At 37.7% G+C, this 15,360-nt stretch overlaps 1 non-coding gene across 1 annotated transcript; it reads right to left on the reverse strand.

Moving 5' to 3' along the window:
* Positions 1-265: 265 nt before the first annotated feature.
* On the reverse strand, positions 266-429 carry LOC150085981 (U1 spliceosomal RNA). Its single transcript, XR_016547027.1, has one exon. It is a non-coding gene; the product is annotated as a U1 spliceosomal RNA (small nuclear RNA).
* Between the last annotated feature and the right edge of the window lie 14,931 nt (positions 430-15,360).

Raw genomic sequence — 15,360 nt, forward strand, 5'->3', positions numbered from 1 at the left:
TTCTTTCTAAAACTGAAATAGAAAAAAATTTCCATGAACACAACTGCTGGAAGTTGAATTCCTACACGCAGACAAACAGGAAAATAAAGGCGATTATGTATTTGCGAGTTCAAAACTTCCAACAGAAATTCACAAAAACTTGCTGTATTATAACTGCTTAAATTAGCTATAAGTACAACGCAAATAGCGTGGGCTTACATAATCCGGATGTATCGGTGAACCGACTTGCTATTTCACTAGCCGCAACTTTCTTATCATATTTAAAAAGGGGGGAGCGCGAACGCAACCCCCTACTAACAAAAATTCCACGCTCCATCTATCCCAGTTTGGGAAAGTGGCAGGAGTCAGCTAACCCGAAGTGCAATGGGAAAGCCTCTCCCTGGAGGAGCCGCCTTGCTGATCACGGCCTCCTCAGCGCCAGGTAAGTATGCTTTCCCAACGAAATGGCGAGCACGACTATCATAGTTATGCAACTAATAAAGTGGTTTGTCTACAGAACACAGCAGATTTATTTTAACTTCCTTCCAATAACAAAACTTTCAATAAAAGTATAATTTAAATTATATTTGCAATCAGATTCTTAATACAGAATTACGAATTAATTGATCATTTTTGTCCTTGATGGAGTTTCTTTTATATTATTTCGAGGCACCCGAATATCATAGCAATTTCGCCAGTGTATTATGTCAGGAGTGTGTGTTAATACAAGTAACATATCATACTGGTAAAAAACAGTAAAGAAGAGAATTTGAAAAGATTCTACAGTGAAGTGGAGAAATGAGAAAGTTCCATTACTTGAGACAGCAGTTCTAATACTCGAATTATTATTTGAATTAGGAACGGACGTTCGTTATTACGTTATTTACACAACTTCTGTAAATACAAATTAAAAAAGAAAAATGCATGCATTTCAGTCTATATATAACCTATATTTAATTTTTTTTAATAAAAGTGCAGAAATAATTTAATAAAATCAAGTAATACATTTAGAAAAATTTAATAAATAAAAAAGATTAAACATTAAATATATTTGTTAGTGGCTTTAAATTAATACATCATTCTTTTTGGGTATTGCAATAAAAAAAAAAAAAAAACTCGCAAGATTTCCCATTTTATATTTCAAATTGCCTTTAATATATTTCACTAACGAAAATATTCTTTTGGCCCCCAATACCAAATACGGAGGATGCGGAAAGGTCAGAGAATGACCACCGCATATCCCCGGAGAAATATGGCCTTAGTTGCTATTGCACCTAAAAACCAAATAACAAACAACCCAATACCCATCTCATGAAAACAGAGCAAATTCGGCTGTCTTTTTGATATTTTTGCAGGACACACTCTAATGCCAAAATACTTACATATTTCAATCTGTCACCCATTTCTAGCAATTTTTTTCTCGTCCATCCTCTTATAATGGGATCAATGGTTTCTTTTGCACACGAAAAGTCCATCAAAAAGCTCGATTTATTTTTATCCCCGTTTGAAAAATATAAAATAATGAATTTCAGTTATAGCCTCCTGCCACGATATAAAATTCTTAAGACTTGTCCATGTATCAATTTCTATAAAGATATACGTGTATTTAAGATTTCACATTTAACAGTTATCACCTTTGCTGGAGAAAATTTTGAAAGCTGGACCGCATCACGGATATTTTCTAGTGCTGGACGGTTCGATTTAATGCTTTTATAAACATATGCTATAAGTAAACAAATTGCCAAAACAAACAAAAGTAAGGAGGCGGTGCCATGAAATATGAAGGTGAAAAGTATACGGAATGAGAAAGAAGAGAGCAACTAAAAAATGCTCTTCAGAGGACTGTAGAATTTCTCTCCACAGGCAGCTGGCGGGTATAAGTTAATTTGATATGGGATATTATATGTGTCAAATCGGCCACGCACCACGATCTCTCTCTCTCTCTCTCTCTCTCTCTCTCTCTCTCTCTCTCTCATCTTATCAAAGATGCGGGAGTAAAAAAAAAAAAAATTGCAGCCATTATCAACCCACTGCAGGATGGAAGCCTCCTCAACAATTCATGCTGAGGGAAAATGGACTATAATCTGCCACGCTGGTTGGCAGATCGACCGTATTCAGCAGTCAGGGGCTCGAACCCCGGTCTACTCAAAGAGCGTGTGCCACTGCACTCCCGCTCCTGACCACTCGGCTACGGAGGCGCGGGAGAGGGAGAGAGGAAGTCAAAGTGAAAAATGAATTGAAGAACTGAAGCTCTAAAGGGAACAATGTCGTGTTTTTTGAAACCTTTAGTGTACAGTGTTTAATTTAGTATCGGGAAGGGGAAAACATAAATACCACATTTGTGGTATTTATGTTTTCCATATACAAGTCTAAACACCTAAATACAAGTCTAATTTATGTATACAAGTCTAAACACCACATTCGTGGTGTTTAGACTTGTTGACAGCTTGGATGGATAGAAAACGCGTAATATCAGAGCGTTAGTCCGCTCTGAAATTGCGCCTACCGAACAATCTAACATGCAGGGAGTACTTAAACTAGAGGCAAGAGGCGCTAGCTGGAGCACCTCCTTGCTGGGAGTTTCCACTTACAATGGGCCTTTGAATACCTTTTGTATCACCAGAAGGGGGAAAAAATGTTTTAATAGCTACAAATAAATTTTTTAATTCGAAGAAATATTTATTTCAATTACCATATCTTTGCCATACAAATTATTTGTCATAATTTATTATTATTCAAATCACATAAGATATTTATGTGATTCGAATAAATCTTTCTCTCCATACATGAGTGTGCAAAAAATATTTACGGCCCCCTGACTCTGCCACAAAGTTAAAAAACTATAGATGGAAAACCGACATTTCATGCAAATAGTAGGGGATTAGGGGGTGGGCGTTTTTATCTTTATTCGGCAGAACAGTGTTTTTTAAAGTGAGGTCCTGGGATGTAACGTTCTTTATTTAAAAAGTAATTTATCGAACACTTTTTAAATAATTAATTCATTGTTTATTTAAATTAAAACATCTAAATTAAATACATTGTGCAAAAATTTATATCTTTCTATACATTAAAATAATTTCCCTCCTAGTGATATTTATTCAGCCAATAAGAGAAGATAGATGCGAGTTACGTGGTAAACGTAACAAATACAAAAATACGTAACAAAAGCAAACCCCTAGGGGCTCACATCTGGTGAGTATGGGCTTGGCACAACCAGGGTCCTGAGCTGGATATCATCATTCTTCTCTTTCTTGGTGATTCCCTTCTACTTCTCTCTCTCTCTCTTGTTGGTTCCGAATTTTATTTGGCTGGGACAGCATAAGCCTCAGGCTTCTTGCACCATGTGGCTAATAATTATAATAATATAAGAACCATTCTTACATATTATATTAGGATATTAAAATTTATCATTTTTTGATAAATATCTAATGTTTAAAACAGACAAGCACTCAGCAGAATTTGCTTGGGCAGTGTACATTTCAATAGGGAGCGGATTAGCATAGCAGCAGGAGGGGCGCTGACCGAACTGTAGTACAATAGGTAGGCCAGTTTTGATGCGGTACTTGTTTACTGAATGTAGGGCTGTACCGAACTTATGGCAGCAGGGGACAAAAGAACGCCCACACCCTAGAACGGTTTCGGAATCCATCCAAAGGGAGACCAAAGATCAGAAAGCACACGGCGTTCTAGTGGTAAACAAAGTACAAACGGGCCGGCTTGGAAGGCACTCCAACAATTTCAGGGTCTTATTTTTTCTCTCTCTCTCTCTCTCTCTCTCTCTCTCTCTCTCTCTCTCTCTCTCTCTCTCTCTCTCTATCAGGGTAATAGGGAATTTTTTTTTTTTTTTTGGGCGGTGCAGTATAAGCCTCAGGCTTCCTTGCACCATATGGCTAATAATAATAATAATAATAATAATAAGCTTCTGTTTCTTTTTCAGATAACACAACAACGCAGTAAAAACAACATACAGTAACAGCATTACTTCGAAGAACAATTCTACAGAGAAACATCCATCACAAAATAAAAATTAAATATTGAATAAATATACAGTATATATATGCTTCCACCTAAAAGTTTAGAATCAACGTTTCATTTTTGTTAATTTAAAAGGTTTTATTAAAATAGGACCACCTTGATAACCAAATAATATTTAAGTAATTTATTTAACTTAAATAATATTTAAGAAATTTCTAAAATATCTAATATAATTTGAACATTCAAAGTTTTGCATGTTTCGTGATAAACAAGGCAATGAATAAGGAACTGAGTGTTGAAAAAAAAAAAAAAAAAAAGGTGCTATTATAACTCCGTATACAGAAAAGTATTCCATGAGAAGTATTGCCAAAAAATTAGGTGTTTCATTTAAAGGAGTACAAACTATCATTCGACGATTCAAGGAGATGACAGTTCACGATCAGAACGACCATGTGTAACAACAGAAACACTAGATTATAACACTGATTTCTAAACGCAACCGACGACTTACTCCGAGCTGAGTTCAGTAGGGAAAGAGAAACTCCCGAATCCACATCCACTTTAAAATTTCGCCTTAAACAAGCAAGACTTCGTGGTTGTGTAGTTCTTCGAAAACTCTTATTAAAACCGGAAAATCGAAAGAAAAGGTTGGCTTGGGCCAGTGGAGTAACTATGCCAATGCAGCCAATTCATCCTTCTCTATTTCGGGCAAGGGCTCACTACCCTCCTCCCCGAAACAGAAAAAACTTTAATTGAGTAAAATTATAAATTTTTAGTTTTATTTATGACAAAATGTACTATGTCTACGAAAAATAATTTTTTTTCATAGATGCTGCAACCACGTCAATTTTTAAGGAATTTTTATTTTTACCAAAACAAATATTTTCAGGGGCCCGCACTAAACTTTGCATTGGGGACCACTTTTTCTAGTTACGACACTAGCTTGGGCTAAAAGCCACCAACACCTCGTGGAGGATATTTTGATGAAAAATCAATATAGTTTTAAATATTCATAATTTCAATATTTTTTTGCTGTAAATTTTTCAATGCTTAAAAAAATCTTAAAACACTTTATAGTTTTTTTTTATTATTATTAAATCTTACACTGTCATAGCTAATTTCAAAAAAAAAAATTAACGAAAACTGCTATCATTCGCAGTGATTCCAAACTTTTAGGCGTGCGTGCGTGTGTTTGTAATATATTCTAATTTAAATGTAACTGAATAATTTAAAAAATTAATTAACCTATATTAATAAATACTAGGGAGCTCTGAGCCCTGCTCGCTTCGCTCGCCAACCTCCTTCTTAATGCCAAACACACTTCTTTGTCTTCGCCAGATTCATACACTTCGTAAAGGGTTTAAACAACTTCGCCTATGGGTTCATTATACTTTGAATGATTTCCAAGACTTCAGTCCTACCCGTGGGGATAAGCACCAGACCGCCAGTAACGATGACATGGGTTCGAGCCTCGGGAAAATAAAATAAAATTTATATTTAAAGATCGCCGTAGCCTAGTAGTCAGGCGCGCGGGTACATACGTACACGTGCCTTGAGTGAGCGGGGTTCAAGCCCGTGACTGCTGAATACGGTGCTGTTTCTTGTATTTTGTGTATCTTGTAAACTCCTCTGACCGTTTGGTCGTCCCGAAGTATAAACAGAAAATTTATTTTATTTATCTTTTAGCTCGTTCCATCAACGTTTCCCCATCGTCGGAGAAGCGTTGATGGAATATTTACAAACTATACAAATATTTACAATATACTAACTATTTACAAATATACAAACTACAGTGGCGGATTCAGGGTAGGGGCACTGGGGAACGTGCCCCCCTATCGTTTTACGGAAAATATACACCAATCGTTTAAATTCCCTTTAGCTCCAAAATATATATATTTTTTCCTTGTTAATATAGGATTTTATCTATTTTTGCGTTGTGTTTCAGCTATTTTCAACTGACTACAGTTGGCAACACTGATGCTAAAGTGATCGCCATTCTAGTGTACAAAATGATGCCTCCCGTCACTTATTTCTGTATCCGCCACTGACAAACTATATAAATATTTAAAATATTTACAAATATAGAACTATACAAATATTTTAAATATTTACAAAATATTAAACTATTTACAAATATACAAACTATTTACAAATATACAAACTATACAAATATTTAAAATATTTACAATATATTAAACTATTTACAAATATACAAACTATATCGGGTCCCTTCATCAGCTGACATTAATATACAAAAAATGTTACAATGAAACACCAAATGGTGCCAAGCGTGGTCATATATTACAGTGAAGCACGTGCACGAGATTGGCGAATGTTATGGAGGCAGTTGTCTTGCAATGCGCAAACGTTGGCAAACTATAAATTGTAGTTATGCATCCCACATAAGCGTTTTACATTTTCAACAGCAAGTGTAATGTGTCTGATTCTGCCCAGTAACCCATTTGTGTTCATTCAATTTAACATTCACCAACCTCGAGCACATGTTTCACTGTCGCTAAAAATACACAAAATGAAGGAGCTCAAAAATGGTTTTATTTTTATTTGAAGAAATCAGCACCTGACTGAATGCACTTTCAAACAAACTGGATCGTCAAAAGATTAATCGATAATAATAGAAATCCTATATTACTATTATCTTGAAAATACTTGAAAGATGATATTAAGACAGTGTCTTTCAGATTTTACTGGTCCTCTAGATGGAAATTGGACTTAAGTGACAATAATAAGAAAAAATACAAAGGATAATACAATAACAGTCGTAAGTGACAATATTTAGACAAAATACAAAGGATACCGCAATTATTATTGTTCTTATATTATTTCTTCCTGATTGGGGGTTCCACCTCGTGACGGGTATTGCTAACAAGTACACAGGGTGGTTGTTATGTCTGGTGTTACTGTTGGTCTAGGAACTCTCTAACTGTCCTACAGGTGTTCAGGATTGCGACTCTCTGGAATTCCTTGTAGGTGTTTGCTGGGAGACCTATTGCTGCTAGGCTGTTATGTCTTTGGCGCCATATCTGTGGTTGACACGATGATCGGGATGGTCGTTACTTGTTGCATATGCCACATCTCTTTGATCTTCTGTCTTAGGTTCATGTACTTCCTGATTTTTTTCTCCATGGGTTTTCTGCACGTTGCCATTGTTGGGTACCGCTATGTCAATCAGATAAGTAGCCTTTTCCTTCTTGTCCACAAGGGTTATGTCCAGTCTGTTGTGTGGGATTGCCCTATCCGTTATTATGGCCATCAGAAATTGTAGTATTGCTTATTTTCTGAAAGGCCTGATTGGTGTTGCTGAAAGGCTTTTCAGAAAATAAGCAATACTACAATTTCTGATGGAGATATCCTAGCATCATTTGACATAATATCTCTATATTACTAACGTGCATATCCCATACACTTTACAGGCTTTACGGAAATTCTTAACAGATAACACTGACAAAACGTACCTCTCTTTTCATTAATAACATCCTTGAACTCACTTCACTTTTACTAGATGCCCGATATTTCAGGATTCAATAATAAAATTTTCCAACAAATATTCGGTTTACCCATGGGTTTAGGTATCTCCGCCCCCCCCCCCGTCAGAAATTTACCTAGTCACATAGAGAACCAAATCTTACAACCCTTTCCTCCAGAAATAAAATTACACACCCGTTACGCTGATGACATACTCATAATAGGCAATAGGTCCACTATAGACAATCTCTTTTTAAAATTTAATTCAATACATGATAGGTTAAAACACTTGAAATTGAAACCAACAACCACATTAATTTTCTCAACCTCACTGTTTACAAAACAGGTACCAAACTAGGTACAAAGATTTTCAGAAAAAATACACATACAGCAAAATACCTACATTTTGCTTCGCACCACCCCCTCTGCACACAAAAAAAAGCGGTTTTATACAACCAAATACATAATACCCTCAAATATAGCACCTCACAAAATGACTTAACCAATGAACTTCAATACCTCACAGAAAAATTTACAGCTAGGAACTACCCAACTCAACTCATTCAACACACTATTTCCACCGCCAAAAGTAAAGTGTGGTTGGTGTCAAGCGGCACCAGGGGTTTCCCCCATCTCCGCCCCCGCCAAAAGTAAAATTAACATTCCACCAAACCCACTACCAACGCAAATATACGCATCATCCTCCCATACATACCATAATGAACTTGCCGGACAATTCCGCCGTGTGTTTACAGGTACTGATATCTCCCTTATTTTTTCAGCTTATAATAAACTCCGATCCTTATTCAACACTTACAAAGACACACAAAGACCCAACCAACGATTTGAACAATATAATTTACTTGATTAAATGTCAACCAAACTGTGATGCCTGTTATATTGGTAGTACTACTACCAAGTTTGGTTCTACCAAAACCTCCAACACTCGCGAATACTACCACTATAATAGTTTTAGATTGGGACAAGCTAGAACTCACAATTCATGCTAAAATCCACAATCACACTCCTTTCATTGACTCCTCTATCACCATTATAAGACTTAAAACCAGCCATAAAATTCTTCAATATGAAGCCCTCATTATCGAATGGTTTCGACACAATACTAATCTCAACATCCTAAACGCAACACTTCCTTTTCACCTTTCCTCGGCTTGGAATCTCTCACATCTGAGATTCTCACGTGTTTCAAAGAGCATCACGAGAGTATAGAAAATTCCTTAAAATACAGCACGCGTTACTTCTCACTTAACACCACCAATTGAAGACGTTGTAACTTAAAGAAAGTTTGTCTTCACGACTAAGGCCGCCGTAGTCTAGTGGTCAGTCGTGCGGGTGCATAAGTACACACTTGCCTTGAGTGACCGGGTTCAAGCCAGTGACTACTGAGTACAGCGTTGTTTCTTGTATTCTTGTGAACTCTTCTGACCGTTTGGTCGTCCCGGAGTATAAAAAGAAAATTTATTTTTTATTGGCATTATCAATTCTTTTATGTTCCAGATTAACTATTTTCTACTTTATGACAACCAGGGACGGAGTAGTGCACTTCTGCTTCCTTGCGCTTATTTTAAAATTCCGTTAAATTAAATCTCATCCCACATTATTGCATTAACTTAACCATTCCACCTTATATTTAGCCATCACTCTTTTCATAAAACTATTGCAGATTATATTCAAGGTGAGTACCGCACTTTAAGCATTTCGCTATTTTCATATTTAGTCTATTATCACGGTACTGTAAGAATTCTATAACTTTATACTTGATAGTTATTACAATAATATAGCTATAAACAAAATTACAATTCGTAATACAAATTATACAGGGTAGCTGAAAAATATTGGTACAAACGTTTAGGGGAGGTAGGTAACATCTAAAGGATGTGCATCGCATAGGAACCCATAACCGGAAACATCACGGGAAAGTAATAGCAGAGGCACAAGAAGCAGAAATGACACAAGACAGTAATTAGTGACAAATATTTATTTGACATACTATTAACAATGGAGTACAAGATGGATGCATTTCATGATGTTACAACAGATGGTCGAAGGTTCCAACATGAGACGCGATGCATGCATGACACCGACGCAGCATGGATTGGCGGACACGATCGAAAACACCTGGAGTTTCTTTGACAGTAGCAGCAGCGCTGACGAGCTCGCCACGAGATGCATTTCCGTCTCCACAGGCGATTCATACATGATAGATTATAGCCCCCCCCACAGAAAGAAATTGAGGCTCGATAAATCAGGTGAGCGTGGGGTCCCGGAAATGGTTCCACCACGCCAATCCATCAACGCCCAAAACGCCTGTTCAAATGGTCACGAACACACCTTCCATTAGGGGGCCCGTCATGTTGAAACCAAATGTTGGATCTCACATTTGCTGGAACATCGTCAAGTAACCCTGGTAGAACTTGTTCAAGAAAGATCAGATATTTAGCGGAGTTCATGCGGGATGGTAACAGGAACGGGCCGACTAAGCAGTCACCGACCATACCTGCCCACACATTCAATGCGAAGCGATGTTGTGCCGCATGGGGCGCACACCGTGTGGGCCCTCTGCTAATCCATACACTAGGTGCTTGTCTGCCAGCTCACAGTTCGTATATCAATGCATACTCTTCGTGCGGCGACTACTGCTTGAATGAGTAAACCAGAAACTTTCCCTCTCGCGAACTGATGAACAGCGCCGTGTACCGACTTACGGTGACGTTTCCGGTTATGGGTTCCTATGCGATTCACATTCCTTTAGATGTTACCTACCTCCCCTAAACGTTTGTACCAATATTTTTGAGACACCCTGTATATATATACTATATAATTTTATTCTTTATATAGAGGTACTAAATAATCATTAATTATAGATCACCACAAAAAAAAAAAAAGATACCGTACACCTTTTTATAATGAAATAAATATATAAATTTTAAAAAATAAGTAACTTAAATCACGTGGCACCCCTGGAATGTTGTTGTCGTACCCCGGTTGAAAACTACTGATCTATGGTGATCCCAGTCTGACCTTCACACTGTGCCCAACCAATAAAAATTCAGATCGAAATCTTACCAAACAGGGGACACCTGTTTCCTGCTTTGCCATTTACTAGCGCCAACTTAGTCAACCCGCTGGCAAAGTACCAGGAATATTCCATCTGTGTAGTAAGGATCAAGACAGCTCAGGATTTAAACGCGTTACTGTAGGCACGTGATAATTACAAGTGGTCTTCGTTATAAAAATATACAAAGGGATGGGCAGGCACTGCATCAAACAGAAAAAAGCGGAAAATTCGTACATATCCAAGAAAATTGCATTCAACGTTACTGAACATTCTTAAAAAGCTACATTAAATGATAAACTAAGTACTGTATATCAATCAAATTAACAAAAACAAAGCATGCTTGTGTAGCAACAATATTTCCAGTCCGATTCAAAACAAGGATTCAAAATCAAGCAAAAGCTAAACGTTCTTCGAGTCTTTTTATCGCCCAAGAAAAGTAAAAAACTTATACTGCGCAAGTTGATTGTCTGAGCGGTAGCACAATGGTATCGTCACCGCACTCCCCATACCGGGTGGAAAAGGCACGTGGAAAAAGCGAGGAACTTTAATGAGCTTTTTCACTCAGTGGCTGAATTACTCCCTCTCAGGAGTTGATATCAAGTCCCCCCCCCCCTCAGAAACTGGGTTTTTTCGTCCAGCAAAACATGCAAATCGACCAGAGAACGACGCAATTTACAGACAAAATAAATATATAGGTAGATGTAATCATTTACGGGTGACCCTAATATATATATACATTTTTTTTTTTTTTTTTTTTGTACAAGTTGATTTCTGGATCAATCTGATGGAAATCTCATGCGACAAAAAACTTCAGGATTTTTATAATTATGGTGGGAAAAAAAAAAAAAAAAACCTACCACATACTTTAGATGTACCTAATTCCCATTATTAAAACAAAAACTAAATTTTAATTCGCTAATCTAATAAAAATCTAATATTTAAAAAATACCAAGAGCTTCTTTTTAAGGAGACAAGTTAATTTAAAAAATAGTTCTTGTTAATACGTATTAGAATAGCACTGCATATATTTATTTCCTGTATTCTTTATGTTGAAGCCATTTAGTCCACAGATTCGAAAAGATGTGGGATAACCTAGATCACTGGGAGACAAAATATACAAAGTAGAATATTTTTGTGTAGTCGTTTCATATTGAGGGCCAAAGTCGAATTGCGGTACTGTCCGACATAATTATGAAACGTTGTGTCACAAAATATTGTTGTTGAAAAGATTTTCTATTTGACTCCTATCTGATATTTTCGCACTTTATAAACAGTTCTTGTGAGGAACATGTTTTTTTCTTCCAAGGTGACCTTCAGCTAACAAACCAGATATATTTTGGCAGCATGCCAGACAGATGCTTGCATTACGTTAATGCTTTGTCCATTACAGTGGTCCATTAAGTTGCAGTGGTTTACACAATTATCTTGTTAGATAGTGTCGTCTGTTTCTTGTTTTTGTGGTAAGATTGCTTCGTGCTTTATACCTTTTTTTTTTTTTTTTTTTGTTCCCTTTGTCCAAGGGGAACGTTGAATGTGCTACAGTATAACAGAAACCAGAATACTAGGCCATTTGATATGAGAAGCCTTCTGTTGTAATTTCATACTGCATAGTTGTCCATACTGTATTGAACTAGATAACCCAACGTATTAAGTTGTTGAAATTTGTCACCAATCTACTTTCACTTCTAGTAGGCAACGCTGTCCACACACTTTTGAACAGTGGAGAGTTCCTGCACCTAGTTTCCGGTATTACCATTACAGAAGATCAGATTATGGCCTCGTTTAATGTGGTGTCACTAGACACGATGGTTCCGGTCCAACTAGCCATCACATGCGCCAAAGAATTTCTCATATGCACCAAAGAACTTCTCGACAACTCCACTCTGGGCAGCAGAACTTCACTATTCGCCAACAACATTTGTGGCGCCCATTCATGTTCAGTGAAACCCTTTACTGTCAGATCCATGGCACATATATGTGTGCACCTGTCAGTTTGGTCACAGCAAACATTGCTGTGGAAGAGCTGGAGTGTCGCACATTTGTTGATTTACCAGATCCTAAAGCCTCTTGGGATTGTTATGTCGACATTGTGTTTGTCGTCATTCCCTGCGGATTAGGGGACCGCCTTTTGCGACACCTCAACTCTCTGTCGCCCTTTATTCGATTCACTATTCAACTGGAGTAGGGCAATACTCTCCTCTCTTTAGATTCTCTTGTTTGGAGCAAGGGCACGTGCTTAAAAAATCTGTCCAGTGCAAACTGATGTGTGCTGGTCAATTCACCAACCACCAGTCAGCACATGCTCACAGCCAGCTTCTTGGTACCACACAAGCCCTACTGACCCATGCCTGGACTCATTCCAGTTCAATGGATGAAAGGTGCAATGAGATTATTAAAATAAAAGCAGAGTGTGGCTACACTAAAAGTGACCTAGATAAGTGTGACCCACGAACACGCAGCACACCCTAGGGACCCCCGTAACGATGACACCACCTCGACCACCTTTATCCCCTTCTACCGTGGCGTGTCACAACACCCACGGGATAAAGTGTTTGCAGCTACCAGGCAAAAGGTTGCGGTCACTCCTCTCAAGGATAAAAATGCCAAGGCCCCCTTTTGGGAATTGGCTCGGCGTACCGCATTTCCTGACGTGACTGCAATGTCAGGAGGCTCCAAGATCAAATCTACAAACATTAGAGCAATCCGTTCCACAAATTCTGAACACTGGGCAATCGCTGAGCACTTCTGGTCTTCCCAGCACAGCCTCGATCCGCGCTGCGATGTTGAAATTATCGACCAATCCCAACACTACCGTCGTGCATCTGGTTGGAATCGCTCCACATTTCACGTTGTCGAGGTGCCTTTCAATGAAATAAAGGAGGATGCATCCATCCCATCATTTTTTTTTTTTTTTTTTGTGGTTGTTGGCGCATCGGCTTCTGTGGCCATAATGCACCTCCCAAGGTTTTTGCAGTACTTTGATCCAAGCCCGAGGCGGGATTCGAACCCGTGACCTTTGGGTTGCCAGGCAGGCACTTTACCCACCTGGCTAGCCCGGTCGGCCCATCCCATCATGGAAGCAGTTATCCTCCAGAATGATAAGCATTGGCACCAGCTTCATATTCAAACACTACATTATAGCCACAAGCCTCTACTTCCAACAACTGATTGTTACTTGCACCCGTGTCACACATCTCACCTCACATGACCACCATGGCTGAGCGCCTGGTGTTCTTTATTTTATAAAAACGCTCATTCCCCAGCTGAAGGACTATACAAGTCCGAAAGCTTTAGTAGATTTATTTATTTATTTTATATTATTTTGTTTTTACTTAACTTACCAGTATTAAAGGAATTTTTTGCTTAAACCCCGTTATTTTTATCAATCTCTCCGGTACTGACATCATGGACAGAAAGAAGTGTTTCTTTTGTAGAAAAATCTGGAGTGCGACTCCACCGATTTCCGAAAGGAAATTTAAGGTAATTTATCGTAAGTGATAGATACCAGGAAGCATTTAATGAAATGTTAAAAAAAAAAAAAAAAAAAACTACTCAATAGCTAATTAATAATTAATTACATTAATTAATATTAATAGTGTATTAAAATTAATCGAAGTAATAGTTTATCGAATAATTAATTTAAATAATTTATAATTTCTAGATAACAGCTCCCACTTGCTATAGCAGGTTTCAGTAACAGCGAGACCAGTGCACCTGTCTCACTGTACTGAAAGCTTTTATTATCACTTCAGTGACCATATGTTCTTGGAGAAAATGAAGGATAAACCCGAGAAAATAAAGGAGAAACCTGAAAAAATAAAGGGAATTTTGAAATAGGTTTGTAAGGATTTTAAACATAATAGTTTAGTTTTATTACTTTGTTTTGCAAAGAAAAGTTCATGAGCAAAACTAAGAAAAACATTACAAAAATATTTAACAAAACTCATATTCTAATAAAAATATCTAATATCAAAAAATATATGTAAATTTATTTAAAAAAGACAACTCAATTTTCGGGATGCAAGCAGCAGTGATGTGCAAAACACAGCCTCTCCTACTGAAATGTCAACACTACCTTCTCGTGGTGCATGCTGATTTTACAAATGGGGATATGGCGACCGAGTATAGGCGGTATAACCCTACAACAGTAGTGTCTGCCTCCATGTCAGGAGCAGCTACAAACAGCATCTGTTCTGCATGTTAAGAGCAGATGACTAAAATACCTGGCTGAGGTATAAACAGCATGCAGAAAGCAACGGGAAACCACTGCATTATTTTTCCCAGGACAAGCAACCGTGCAAAAGACACAAAATCATACTTCGTTTATGATCATATGGTTGAAATCCCAAGATCCGGCAGGAGAACAAGCAAGGATTCTCAGAACATCAACCAGCAAAACCCTTGCAACAAACAGGAAATGAAAATTGGTACGTGGAATGTACGAACTCTTCTGAGACTGGGGAAGCTGGAAGAGGTGAAAAGGATGATGCGCGATAGGGAAATGGACATCTTGGGCTTTTGTGAAACCCGATGACAAGGTAATGGCGATTTCTACAGCGATTATTACAGAATGATCTACAATGTAGATGCAGAAACTGGAGGAAATGGAGTTGGTATCCTAATCCAGAAAAGTGGGCAAAGAATTTATGAATACCTACTGTGTAGATAACAGACTACTGATGGTGAAAATAAAAATATCACTGAGAAACCAAGTAATCATCCAGGTGTACTTCCCGATATCTAACAGTGAAGACCAGGAAACAGAAGAGATGTAAAGTGCATTGATGTCTAATGGTACCAGGGTTTCCCCCATCTCCACATTGCTTTCATTGTAGGTGTACCAG

This window comes from Mastigoproctus giganteus, chromosome 5 (genome assembly GCF_048544385.1).
Source record: "Mastigoproctus giganteus isolate SK-2022 chromosome 5, ASM4854438v1, whole genome shotgun sequence".
Taxonomy (NCBI): Eukaryota; Metazoa; Arthropoda; class Arachnida; order Uropygi; family Thelyphonidae; genus Mastigoproctus; species Mastigoproctus giganteus.